This window comes from Octodon degus, unplaced genomic scaffold (genome assembly GCF_000260255.1).
Source record: "Octodon degus isolate 3935 unplaced genomic scaffold, OctDeg1.0 scaffold00138, whole genome shotgun sequence".
NCBI classification, from domain to species: domain Eukaryota; kingdom Metazoa; phylum Chordata; class Mammalia; order Rodentia; family Octodontidae; genus Octodon; species Octodon degus.
This window is the reverse complement of record NW_004524714.1, coordinates 4,281,166-4,294,889: the sequence shown is the minus strand read 5'-3', so window position 1 is coordinate 4,294,889 and position 13,724 is coordinate 4,281,166. Positions and strand designations below refer to the sequence as shown.

Sequence of the window (13,724 nt, the reverse complement as noted above, 5' to 3'; positions counted from 1 at the left end):
TGGATAATGAATTCTTCATATGTGGAGAACTTTAAAACAAAGTACAGTGTTGGCATTTTTTTCTTTTGAGTGAGAAGGCTGATATATCTTTGGAATCCGACAGGAAGACATAAATTAATAGAGTTCTGGAGTTCAGTTTCTCATTAATAATCCATTTTGTCATGGTTCTTGGCATTGTCAGGCTAGTAGCTGGTTCATATTTTGCTAAAAGGATAAAAGCAGATTATGTCTTAAGGCATGAAGCAAGAATAAAGAGTTTATTGCCTTTTGGGGGGAACTACATGCTATAAGAAAAATACTGTTTTTGCAAAAAATTTCAATTTTTGCTAAGAATACACTGTACATTTTCCTGAGGTAAAGATTTTAAGATATGAAATGGTTCTTGAGGGTCTTAGGATGTTAGTTTTAGATCATCTTTTGGAGTTGCCTTAACTATTTGCAAAGGTTTGTTTTTCAGGGGACAGTTAGGGTAAATTTAAATGTTTTGATATTTTATACTTAGAACTGTGTATATTAGGATATATTTACAGTTGAAAGACAAATGCAGAAAAGTCAGTGTTCTTTGGACTCATAGGCCTAGATATTCCTATCTCGTTTCCTAGGCTACTGGGGGGCCTTCTGAGTTTTTAGTCATTTAAGAAATCCAATCAATAAAATCAGATAACAGTGCTATTTTTAATTTGAAAACCCTGCAGTTGTCTTTTTTTAATGGAGACTCTAGGAATATAGACGATGACTTTGGTGACAGGTTCCCCTAAATTTTATCATTTAAAGTTGTTCATATTTGTATTTTGAAGAAATTCTTACAAAAATTGAAATACTACATTGTCTCCAATATCTAATCTAAGATCACTGGCTACCTCAGAGCCCACATTTAAGGACAGGAAACTAGTTGATAGGAAATGAGTATAAGTAATACCAGTCTTCTTCTTGTGTTTAAATAATATTTATTTTTAATATTTTGAGACAATTTCACTATGAGTCTAGGGTGGCCTTGAACTCACTGAGTGGCACATTGGCCTCAATGACACCATCATATTGCCTCAGCTTTCTAAGTGCAAGGATAACAGATATATGCCACTGTACCTGGGAATAGAATTTATTTTTAGTGATATATATATATATATATATATATATTATATATATATTTTTGTGTGTGTGTGTGTGTGTGTTACCAGGAATTGAACTCAGGACCCTGCACTTGTCAGGCAGGTGCTTATTCTACTGAGCTATCTCCCCAGCCCCATATGTTACTTATATTACAAGTCTTTTACAGGTATGTGCTAAGATACAGACAACTGAAGACTATGTTTAATCCTTAAGACTTGGGTCTTGCACTGTTACTAGTTTTCTTCCCTTTTTGTGTGTTCAGTTTTAAGCCTCCAGGTAACACATGCAGGGTATGGAATAGAAAATCATAAATCTATAGTTGATTGTAGAGGTAATAAGCTATGAAAAAGTAGACTTTGTATTTTGAGATAGTAGGAGAAGTTTTAAATTGTGATCCAATGAAGAGAAGACTAGGGAAAGATTTTACTTTAATTTGAAAGGCTGTTCTTATTGTAATTAGCAAATCTTGATGTTTCTTGAGTCATTAACATTCATCATTAGATGCTGGGGAGATAGCGCAGTAAAATAAAGCACCTGCCTGGCAAACACAGGGTCGTGATTCAATCCCTGGCACCAAAAGAAAAAATAGTAAAAAAAAAAAGTCCAGAAAAAAAGTTCCTTTGGAACATTTATCATTAGATATAATTGGGTTAATACTGATAGTTGTGTGCTACAAAGATTCATTTAGGAATGGAAGATTTTTTTCCTCCCATTTTGTAGGGAACTGTAATCTTGTGAATTTTTTTGATTGGGAATTGAATTCAGGACTCACACATTCTAGGCAGGCGCCATGCCACTGAGCTATGTCCCCAATGGGAACTGTAAGCGTTTAGAGGGCAGGCATTTATCAGTTTAGCTTGTATCTTTTTTTTTTTTCTTTGGTGGAACTGGAGATTGAACTCAGGCCCTTGTGCTTGCCAGGGAAACGCTTATTCCACTGAGCCATCTCCCCGGCCCCTTATCTTGTATCTTTATATCTGTCTATATATTTTTAGCACACAGTATGTACTTAATATCTTATTTTTAAATAAAGACATCAGTGTCTTTTCCATTTATTACCTGAAATATTACAATATCTGCTGAATACATTAAACTTGATGTTACAACCTTCTAATTCTTTATATGGAAATTTTTTCTTTTTTTTTTTCTTTTTGGTGGTACCAGGGATTGAACTCAGGATCTTGTGCTTGCTAGGCAAGCACTTATTCTACTGAGCTCTCTCCCTGGCCCCTGGAATTTTTTCTTAATTATAACAATTAGAACATAAACAATCTAAGAAATCTGCCATAGTGTCTTACCTGGATTTTTTTTTCTTACCTTAAGTAATTTATATGTAAATTTTTTATAAAAGTAATTTATATGTATTACTGCTATTGTTATCATTAATAATATTTTAAAAAGCAAAATCTGTGTTGAAAGCTGATAACATGCTTAGAGTTTAATATTCACCTTTAAAGTTTTTTGTTTAAAACTGAGTACAGTAATAAGCAGTCTGTTTCATAGCTAGGAAATATTAGTGTTTCCAAAAAGAAGTTTTGAAATATGATGCTTTTAAGACACGTTTTTCTAAAGAGTTGGGAAGGACATTTGTTTTAGTATATTATGGTGAAATCTTAAGGAGCAGATTTTGACAAGAGACATTTTGCTGACATAGAATATTTTGTTCATTCTGACTCTCAAATAAGTTCATCTGTCATAATGATTGATTTATATTCATTTTACACTGTACAGTTTCACAGCCGAGTTTTCTATATATAAGGTACAAGAAGTCTCTGTTTAAGTTAATGATAAATTGAATAATTATCTTCGTAGGTGACAGATTGGTCACGTGGATTTGACTAGTCCAAAGAGTAATTTAGGATTAGTTAAAACTGAAACTACTATGATTATGAGTTACTTAAATGAATTCTAATTTTAAATGTAGGCATGATTGGGAACACAGAATATAGTAAGGCATCATTTACTAAACTGCTATAGCTTCTCATTCATTTGAACTTAATTTTAATTACATAACTTATATGTGCTACAGGTCCCCCCCCCTTTTTTTTTGTCTTTATGGGGCAGAGTTTTTCTATGCAGTTCAGGCTGGCCTCAAACTCACAGCGATCCTCTGCCTCAGCTTCCTGAGTTCTGGTTACAGGAGTGCCTACCACATCCAGCCTGTACTGTCCTTTGTGGACTGTTTACTTTCTACTTTGAATCAATCACTGGTCTGTTGCTTAACAGGTCCAAAGAGTTGAGAAATCATGTTTTGTATTTACTTGTTTTGTTATCTGAAACCTTTACAATAGTTTGAAAGTCTTAGAAAACAATGTCTTTGTAGTGGAAAACTATTGGAATTAATTGTGTTATAGATTTTTCTTTAGTTATAGTATAAATAAACTAATCAAGTATTTTGCTTCTTGAAAACCATCAAGACAAGGAAGAATTATAACTGTTTGACTCGTGAATATTTTATTCCTTTTTTTTTTTTTTTTTTTTTTTGTACTAGGAATCGAATTTCCTTATAGGAAGTCACAGAATTCAAATGTCTATTTTTTTTTCATGTCCTTTTTAGTAAATCTGCTAATATTGTCATTCATAAGTATCCTACAACTCTGATATTCCAAGTAGAGCAGGAATATTTTTTTGGGGTGGTGGTGGATTGCAGCTTCTCATGTGAATGTGGTGAAAGCAGTGGATCTACTGCCCACTTCTAGACAGATGCTTATGTTCAGAAGAAATAACAATTTTATAGAGGTAGTTTTTTTTTTCTTTTTAACACATTGTATTTCAATTTGCAACTGCATTCTACTTTGCTCTTAGAAGGCTAATAGTACACACACAGAATTTGCGATTTCTGAATCTAGTGAATGTTTGGCTGTATTTAGGAGAGAAAATCAGGAAAATTGAACAGAACAATTAACTGAAAGGTGGTTGCTGGCAATAGGTAATAGTGGTCTAGACTTTGGAGCAGTACTGGAAAAAAGGACATGTGTTAATGAAGGTCTTAACTTTGCAGTTAGCCTATGTTAACTTACAATAATAATAATAATAATAGTAATAAATAAATGAAATACTACAGTATTGGCATATATCCTGGGTGGCATAAACTATTTGTATGGAGGACTTTGCCTTACTGGCAACTCTTTTTGTTCTTTGGTGCAATAGGATTAACTTTTTACTATATTATAGAATAGAACAAGTAAAATAAGTAGATTGAGCCAGATGTGGTAGTGTATGCCTGTCATCACAGCACTTTAGGAGGCTGAAGCAGAAGTGTGAGTTTAAACCTAGCCTGGTCAACTTGGTGAGACCTTGTTTTTAAAAAGAAATGCTGAGGGTGTAGTTCATTGCAGAGGCCCTGAATTCAGTCCCTGGTACCTCCAAAAGTAAATAATTTCTTGGGTAGAAATTTGTATTTCATTATTATGCTTTCCTGTAGAAAGATTTTTTTTGAGGAATATATCCAGGTCAATAATTCTTAATTTCTTTGATCTCAGTACACTCTTACATTCTAAATGGAGTTTTTCTTTGTTTAGCTTTAATATCCATCAATATGTACTGTACTAGAAATTTCTAAAATCTTAAAATATTTAATTGTAATCCTAAACCTATGACACGTTGGTATAAATAACATTATTATAATCATCTTGTCATATGTTATTCTTAAATAGCATTTTTTATAACAAAATAAAGCAAATTGATTATAAGAGTTGTCTCACATTTCTGTAAATCTCTTTAATTTCAGGCTTAATAGATGATAGCTGGATTTTCATATCAGCTTCTGCTTTTAGTCTGTTTTTATATGGTTGATGTATGAATTTCTTATCTGACTTCCCACAGATACATATTTGGAAATGGGAAGGGTATATAAAAACAGTCTTGCTGGGTGTTTTGGCACTCGTCTGTAATCCCAGCACTCTGAGGCAGGGGGATTGTTGCAAGTTTGAGACCAGCTCATGGCCAGCCTGAACTGTATAGTGAGGCCCTGTCTCAGAATAACAAAAAAGCAAAACCAAAAACCAAAAACCCAGCCTTTTAAACTATAGGCATGGTGGTGCTTGCCTATAATTTCAACAGTTTGGGAGGAGGATTACAAATTTAAGTATCGCCTGGGCATCTTAGAGCCTGCCTCAAAATAAAAATAAAAAGAGCTGGAGATGTTAGCTTAGTGTGAAGGCTCTGAGTTCAATCTCCAGTACTGGGAAAAAACCAAAACCAAAGCAAATACTTATTAATAAACTTTTTCTATTTTATTTCATTAAAATCTTATGGTGTGGTTTATGGCTCGTCTGCTTGTACATGGTTTTGTAGTATGTCTTAATCACTTGGAAGATACTGGTTCCCTGATTACTCACATCTTCCAAATGTTTACATGCTTTATGATACTAGGTTAAAAGGTATATTTGTTAATATTACTGAACTCATCATCCTCTCCCCGCAACACTTCTTCCTGCTGAGCATTCTTTCTCCCACTGAACTATACTTGTAGCCCAGAAGTGTTTCTAAGTACTAGGAAACTTTTTTGGGCTTAGTGGTAGGTACACTATTTCAAAATTTTAATTTTTGCGTAAAAGTTTGGATTTTATCATTGATACCTAATTGTTGTTTTCCTGAAGTAGCAAATTTATTTGTTTCCCTTTTTGGGAAAAAAAAGGTTTGTGAAAATATCTAAGTGGCAATAACTAGAGTTTGCCAGTCATTTTTTTAAAGCAGCTAGTTCAGTTTACAACTCATAATTGTGCTAGTGCTTTTCCTTTTCGCTGGTAAGCAACAGGGTATTTTTTGTATAATTCCCCTTGTGTCACATGGGATATTAAAAAGATGTGTACTCAAGGTGTAATCAGTGATTCTTACTCTTTCATCAAGGACATTCTGAAGTGAAACTGGCCTCTTTAAATTGTAGTGAGTGGTGGTGAAGAATACATGCACTGTTAGCATTGGGTGGTTCCACTTCTTTTTTTGTGTCCAAACTGCCATTTTATCCATGTTTGCTTTGTGCACCATCAGTATAAAGGTCAACCCACTGAAGTATACCACTTTTAAAAATAATCTTGACAGTAGCCTCCTGAAAGGGTCCATGGACCACCTTCTGAGAATGGAAGTCTATGAAAAGTAAGATGCACATACTGTATAACTTATTCTGAGGCCTTTTTTAATTTTTAAAATTGTCATGATTTGGAGTTTTTGCAAGGGGAACAATACAATACAGAATACATTTTGTAAGATTATTTTATAATAATCACCCCAAGAATCATATAAAAAGAGTGCAGGACATCTGTCCATACACTAAAGACCAAATAATCCAGCTGAGCACCTGGATCCTAATTATTCTGCATGAGTCCAGCTGAAAACCTAGAGCTCACAACAGTGCTTCCCACAAGTCCATTTGGAGGCCTACAGCCCATGACAATGCTCTTGCAGGCTTGTCTCATGGATCTGCGCTTGGAAGGCCCACGGCCTGTGCCGGTGGGATGAAGGATCTGTGCTAGCAGGCTGAGGGGTCTGAACTGGAGCCAGGAAGCAATGCTCAAGGTAAGAACCAGTGCTCCCCTCAAAGGTACCACAGCCATCCTCAGCAACAGTGAGGTCCAGAGCGCCTCCAAAGATGGAGGAAAGCTGAGTTCCCTTCAGGAAAGCCAATGTGACAAGCTTCTCCAGGAGGCTGAGCAGTACATCATCTTTCCTTCCAGAGCCAGGAAGCGATGCTCAAGATGAGGACCAGAGCTCCCCCATAAATGAACTGTAGCCATTCTCAATGAATACTAGGTCCTGAACTCCTCCTCCAATAAGAACAGCCAAGTTAGTCAGGAAAGCCATTTTGACAAGGTCCTCCAACAGAATAGCCCAAGAGAACCAGCAACTTCTCCAGCTTCCCTAACAGCCTCTCAACAGCATTTCCAGTTCTGCCTCGTATGTTGTTGGCAGTATCTTCAGTTGCCCAGCACTATACTAGTTCAATTCAGCTGAGTGTACAAGTTGGCCACCAGTTAACAATCCACTACAAACATCTTTTATCTGTTTAACCTGTGTGGAAAGATGACCTGAAATAAAGAAGATCAACTCATTACTGTGATCCCAGGAAGTTAAATGCCACCATATGTATGATGTTATGCTGAATATTCAGTGTTAAAGTAGCCTTGCCCTCAAAAAGTGGATCCTATAATCACTCTTGGCTTTACATATACAATAGAAAAGGGCAAGTACCAGATGCACATTTTGTTGAGTCCCAGTTTTCTACCCAGAACTAGTGTTAATCTTCTGGAGTTTCTGGGCAGGTTGTTGAGTAATTATTTACAAAATATGGAATTGGATTAGATTTCTGAGCTCTCAATCAGTTTAATATCCTGTGTTTTTTTTTTGATTCTTTTACTTGCATGAATTGATTACTAATCAGTTATTAACTAATAGTAATTCTTTTTTTTTTATTTGGCAGTACGGGGGATTGTCCCCAGGTCCTTATACATGCTAGGCAAATGCTCCATCATTCAGCTACATCCCCAGTTTTAAATTTGTTATAACAGGAAAGCTAAACTGATTAGGTGTAATTGGTGTATATTGTCTATTTGTTTTTTGAGACAGGGTCTTCCTATGTAGTTCGGGCTGGCCTTGAACTCAGGGCTGTCCTGTCTCAGCCTACTAAATGCTGGGATTACAGGAGTATGTCACTATACCCATAATATGGTCATCACATATGTTAAAATATTAAGTTTTTGCAGTGTTGGAAATAAAATGTGTAGAAGTGGAGGGGACTTGTAAACAGGCTTCTAGAAGTAAGTGTGGCAGGAAAGGAAAACTGTGGTGGGTAGGGAGGGGTACATGTTGCAGAATATTTATTTTTTGTGGTGATGGAACAAAACCCAGGGTCTAACATTTGTAAGTAAGTATTTTATCCCAGTCCCTTGAGTATTTACGTATTAATTTTTATAATGTATTTCTGGATTCAGTTTATGTTCAGGCAAATCACACTGGGCTGCTCTTATGGCAATATTTAAGGAAAAAAGACTCCAGAGATTATGTATTTTGGAAATATTTGACAACGTTAGTAACATCAACTGCTGACAAAAAAAGAACCACCTCTTTGGCAAATCTTTCACAGTTGTGCCAAAAAAAGCAGCTTTATTGGAACATTTTCATAAACTATCATCAGTTATGCAGCAGCAGCTTCACAAATCAGAAATGATATCTTCAGGCACTGCTGTCAAGTGTTATTCAAATAATACCAGCCTCACATTTGAATAACAGCAGACATTTTGAATTAATTAATCAGATGAGATAGTCTGGGCCTTTTCTCATTAGTCTCTGGGTCAGGTTTGGGAAGATATATGCGTTGGTGATGATATACTTGTCTTTAATCATGATTTATGAAGATTTAGGATTGTGTGTGATTTGTCAAAGGTTCTGGGAAAAGGCTGGCGCATATTTCATTACCTGATCTGAGATTGATTTTATGATGCTCAGAGATATCGCACTGTTGTTCAAATGTGTGAGAAGTCCAGGAAGGCACAGCATCTCAGGCTTTCTACTGGCTTATCTGCACAACTGTCAGCAATGCCGTAAACTTTAACTGCTTGTAGTTAACAATTCCTGCTTTAATTATAGGCAGACTTTTTATTCTGTCCAAAGGGAGAAGTTTCCGTGGTTATTTAGCTAAAATGCATAGCAAACTATCACTTGGTATGAGTCATGAGCAGAGTTGGTAAATTTCATGGGTTGGTCATGGTGAAAATATAAAATTTCATGGTTTGGCAAAGATGAATAGAAAAACCCCGTTAAAATGGTACAAATAGGGCTGGCCAAATAGCTCAGCGGATTAAAGTGCCTACAAGCAGGTGCAAGCCCCGGGGGTTCGATCCCCAGGCTGGCCCAGCCCCTGCACCCACACGTGGAGATGGCAGTTGAGACTGGGCATGGTGGCACACGCCCGTAATCCCAGCTCTTGGGAGGCTGTAAACAGGCGGGTCACTATGAGTCCCATCTAGTAGTGAGACCCTGAACATCCTGTAGACCCTTCCCTAAAATACCAAAAATAAATAAATAAATAAATAAATAAAAAAAATGGTACAAATAGTGGAACAAGTAAGCTTAGTCTTCTTACATGTTTTCCTTTCAGGGCTAATTTAGCAAAATTGGGATGTGAAATATTTTTTGTTATTTAAGAAACATAAGTATCCTAGTATTAAATAAAATCATTTATATGAAAATGTCTAGTGCAATGCCTGGTTTATAGTGGGTACTGTTGACTGACTTTTCCCTTTTTCCATCTACTTTTTCCCCTTTCCATTTTATGATTAAGGCACTTGTTTTCATTGTTTAGCCTTTACATTTTTAACAACTTGCATTTTTAATCCTATTGACTCTTAATTCCTTGAATGTTTTATTCTGGATAGTAGAGTGCAAAGAGTGAAAGGCCATCTATCATCTTAGCAGACTGGATGACCAAGGGAACCCTAGTGTGACATTAGGATCAGGTTATGCAGGTTTGTACATGGTATGGGGGGTAGGGCATGTTTGATACATGAGAAATTGAGTATTGACTTCTTATTGCTAGTGTAGCATGTGCTGCTTAATTCATGATAGACGTTTCTGTATTGTCTGCTTCCTGAGGGCGGTATGTTGACTTGTTTTTATTCTGCTCTGAAGAAACCTAACATGCATGTTGCATGCTATGTAAGGAGCAATAAAGTGATTTTCAATCTTGTCATACAAATTTACTTTTGTTTCCAATTTTATTTTTATTATTATTATTATTTTTTGCAGAACCAGGGATTGAACTCAGGCCCTTGCGCTTGCCAGGGAAGCACTTATTCTACTGAGCCATCTCCCGGGCCCCTAATTTAATTTTATTTTTTTAAATCTTTTTAAATTATTTTAGTACAGGGTCTACAGGGTCTCGCTACACAGATTGGACTCGTAGTGATCCTCCTGTTTTCAGCCTCCCAAACTCTGGGATTACAGGCCCTCTCGGGCGTGGGGAGGGGCTGGCACAGCAGGCTGGGGATTGAACCCTGGTCCCTGCATCTTCCTGAGCAGGTGCTTTAATCCGCTGAGCTTTCTGGCTGACCCTTGTTTCCAATTTTAGACAGATGATGTTTTGTTGGGATGATTGGGGTGTTAGTACTCATTGGTTGTTTTTTCTTTTCTGTGTTTTGGGAAAAGATTGGTACTCTTTTTAAAAAAAATCTTTGTTTTTGTTTTGGCCAGCTCAGCCTGCCCTTAGGGTGGGCCTGGTGTGGCAGGGGATGGAACCACAGTCCCCTGCACCTGCCTAAGCTTTCCTAAACGGGCGCTTTAGACCACTGAGCTATCTCACTGGCCCATGGTACTCTTGAAGTAATGCTTGACACCTTTTAATACAGTTAGAGGCAGATAATTATAATTCATGTTTACATTAGGGAAGGTAATTTATAAATAATAAGATGTTGCTATTTGGAGAGAGATAATTTTTAAGAGTATTTTGGAAGACTGCTTAACGCAGAAAAGCAATACTTAGAATCCAGTAGGGGGCTGGAGAGATGGCTTAGTGGTCTAAAGCACCTACTTGGAACAAGCTTGGCAAAGCACAGGGACCGCGGTTCAGACCCCCAGCACCACATGCCAGCCAGCCCCGCCCCCTGGTGGGCTGAGCTGGCCACACATACACACACACACTAAATGTTAAAAATAAATAAATAAATAAAGTTTAAAAAAAAAAAAAAGAAAAGAATCCAGTAGATCTGAGTCTCTCTCTGGACTGCTGCTTAATTGATTTGTAAGCCTGGCAAGTCGCTTAGTATTTCCTGAGCCTTGGTTTTAGCATTCAGTGTTGTTGTGAAGATTAGAGGATAATATGTGTATAATACCTACTGAGGTTTGTGCCTAGTTTATAGTTGCTTAATAAATTATAGCTCTTGCCGTTACTTGTTTGTTCATTTATTTCTTCAACGAACATATGTTGTGGACTTGCTATGGATAAGTGACATAAGACATCAGAGACAAAAAGCAAATACTTTCTATTGAGAAATAAAATAATACACTTTGAAAAATACAAGCTAGGTTACCATGAAATAGGAGGCAGGAGATGAGACAAGAAGAGACCACATCACTGAGGCTTTAATTCTGTGCAAGAGAGTACTATCTTTATACTTTGAATAGATACTGATGAAAGTAATCAAGGGAATGGTATTAGAATTTTTATATAGTTTACTTCATAATCTGTTTGAAGGACTATATCAATTAAGAGCCTTTTGGAAGTCAGTGATGGGGGTACTTAGAGTAGGTATTACAGCAATTAAAAGAGAACAGTGCTTTAAATAAACTAAGAAATGAGCAGGAAAAATTAGAAGGTTGTTTAGAACTTTTTTTGTTTTCATTCACTTGTTTTACTCCTATGTATCTTTCAAATCTTACTGCAGCTATCCTTCCAGAAAACATTTTGACCTCCCTCAGTTCTGTATTAGTTGCCTATCTTATGTGCTCCAATAACATCTTGTGTTTTTCTCTTTATTATTGTGTTCATGACATGTTTTAATTATGTATTTAAGTTTCTTTTGCCTTTAGTAAATTGTTTTTAGTAAGGCAGAGACAGTGTTTTGTTCATTGTGTTGTCCTCTGGCACATAATAGGAAGCCCTTAATAGTTATTTGTTAAAATTAATTGAATATAGTATGTGAGGGAGGAGAAAAGAGTGCCTGTTAGTTTGTAGTAAAGGTGACAAGGTGAGTGGTCATCAACTTTGAGATACTAGAGTGGAATTTCAGGGTCATAGGGTATATTCATTATCAACTAGCTAGATAGTGTCAAATTGTTTGCTTAAGGGTAGCAATTTATATTCATTCCAGCAGTGTATATTTGATGTTTGCTTGAGAATATTTGATTTTGTATTTAAGTAAAATTCACAGAACATAAATTTAACCATTTTAATAAAAATATAAAACTCAGTCATATTTGAAAAGTCAGTGTTACATAATCATATTTCTCTGTGGTTCCAAAACTTTTTTTAAAAATGTATTTGGTCGGTACAGGATCTCACTATGCAGCTTGGACTCATTGTGATCCTCCTGTTTTTCAGCCTCCCCAGCACTGGGATTAGAGGTGTGTGCCACTACACTCGGCCTCTGTGGCCGGATCAGTGTGCCTGGGGCGGGGCTGGCATGGTATGTGGTGCCTGGGATCCCACTGTGTCCCTGCACTTGACTAAGCTGGCCTAAGCTGGCCTAAGCAGGCACTTCAGTCCACTGTGCTATCTGGCTGTCCCCTCCACAACATTTTTGCAAGAAATATGAACCATTATGAAGCAGTCACTCCTTCTCCTCCACCCCATTCCCTGCCAACCACTAATCCATTTCCTAGTTCTGGATTTATCTGTTCTAGATGTGCATATGAATGGATTCACATAACATAGTCTTTTGTGACTGGCTTCTTTCAATGACACTGTGGTTTTAAGGTTTTTTGGTGTTGTACTTATGTCAGTAGTTCATTCTTTTTATGGCTGAGTAATATTCCGTATTTTGGATATACTACACTAATATTAGTTGATAAAAAATTGGGTTTTCATGTTTTTTGTCTGTTATGCTGTTAGAAACATTTCTGTATAGGTGTTATGTGATCATATCTTTTCAATTATTTGGGGTTTATACCTAAAGGTATAATTGCTGGATCATGTGGCAGTTACATATTTAACCTATTTCTTTTTCTTTAAAAAACTTTTTTTAGGTTGTGCTCAAGATTGAATCTAAGGCTGGGCTGTGTGCCTATTAGGCTAGTACCCTACCACTGAGCCATATCTCCAGCCCTATGCTATTTAACATTTTGTGGAAATGTCAACCTATTTTTCCATAGTAGGTGTATTATTTACATTTCTACCAGCAGTGTACAGGGTTCTAATCCTCATATAAATGTTATTTTCTTTTTATAATAAAATTGTAGCCATTCTAGTAGATGGGTGGTATCACATTGTGGTCTTAATTTGTGTTTTTCTAATAAATGAATAATGATATTTGTTTGTATGTTTATTGGCCATTTGTATATCTTCTTTGGAGAAATGTCTGTTCAAATCCTCTGCCCACTTCTATTTTATTTTTTAAAATTGAAAAATCATTTATTTATTTATTTGGTACAGGGTCTTGCTACACGGTTTGGACTTACAGCTATGATTATAGGCATGCTATGCTTGCAGGCGCTTTAATCCACTGAGCTATTTGGCAGGCCCTTAAAATCCCTACTGTAAATCAATATTTTACAGTTTTAGCATTTATTTTTAGGTGGTTAACTTCATTTGCATTAACTTTTGTATATGGTATAAGGTAATTGTCCAACATTATTCTTCTGGTTGTAAATATATCATTTCATCATTTGTTTAAGATACTGTTTTTTCCCAATTGAATGGTCTTGATACTTTTGTTGAAAGTAAGTTGGCTATAGATGCGGGTTTATTTCTGTGCTTTCCATTCTATTCCATTAATCTATATGTCTACTCCTATTTTATTACTATACTTTGAGACAGAGTCTCACTATACAGTTTAGGCTGGTCTTGTGCATACTTGTGTAGCCCTCCAGGCTGGTCTCGAATTCAAAGAGATCCTCCTGGCTCAACCTCCTGAGTGCTGGGATTACAGGTGTTTGCCACCACGCCCAGTTACAAGGCACTGGTG

At 36.3% G+C, this 13,724-nt stretch overlaps 1 protein-coding gene and 1 long non-coding RNA gene across 5 annotated transcripts in view; one reads left to right on the top strand and one right to left on the bottom strand.

The window, feature by feature from the left end:
* Pbx3 (PBX homeobox 3) overlaps nt 1–13,724 on the top strand; it is a 238,717-nt gene that overhangs the window by 16,940 nt on the left and 208,053 nt on the right. The gene's annotated exons all lie outside the window — the stretch shown is intronic.
* The window catches only part of LOC111812714, a 20,195-nt gene continuing 12,792 nt past the window's right edge, over nt 6,322–13,724 (bottom strand). The window contains exon 3 of the long non-coding RNA XR_002818134.1: nt 6,322–6,416. This is a non-coding gene — a long non-coding RNA (uncharacterized LOC111812714). The remainder of the gene's footprint in view (nt 6,417–13,724) is intronic.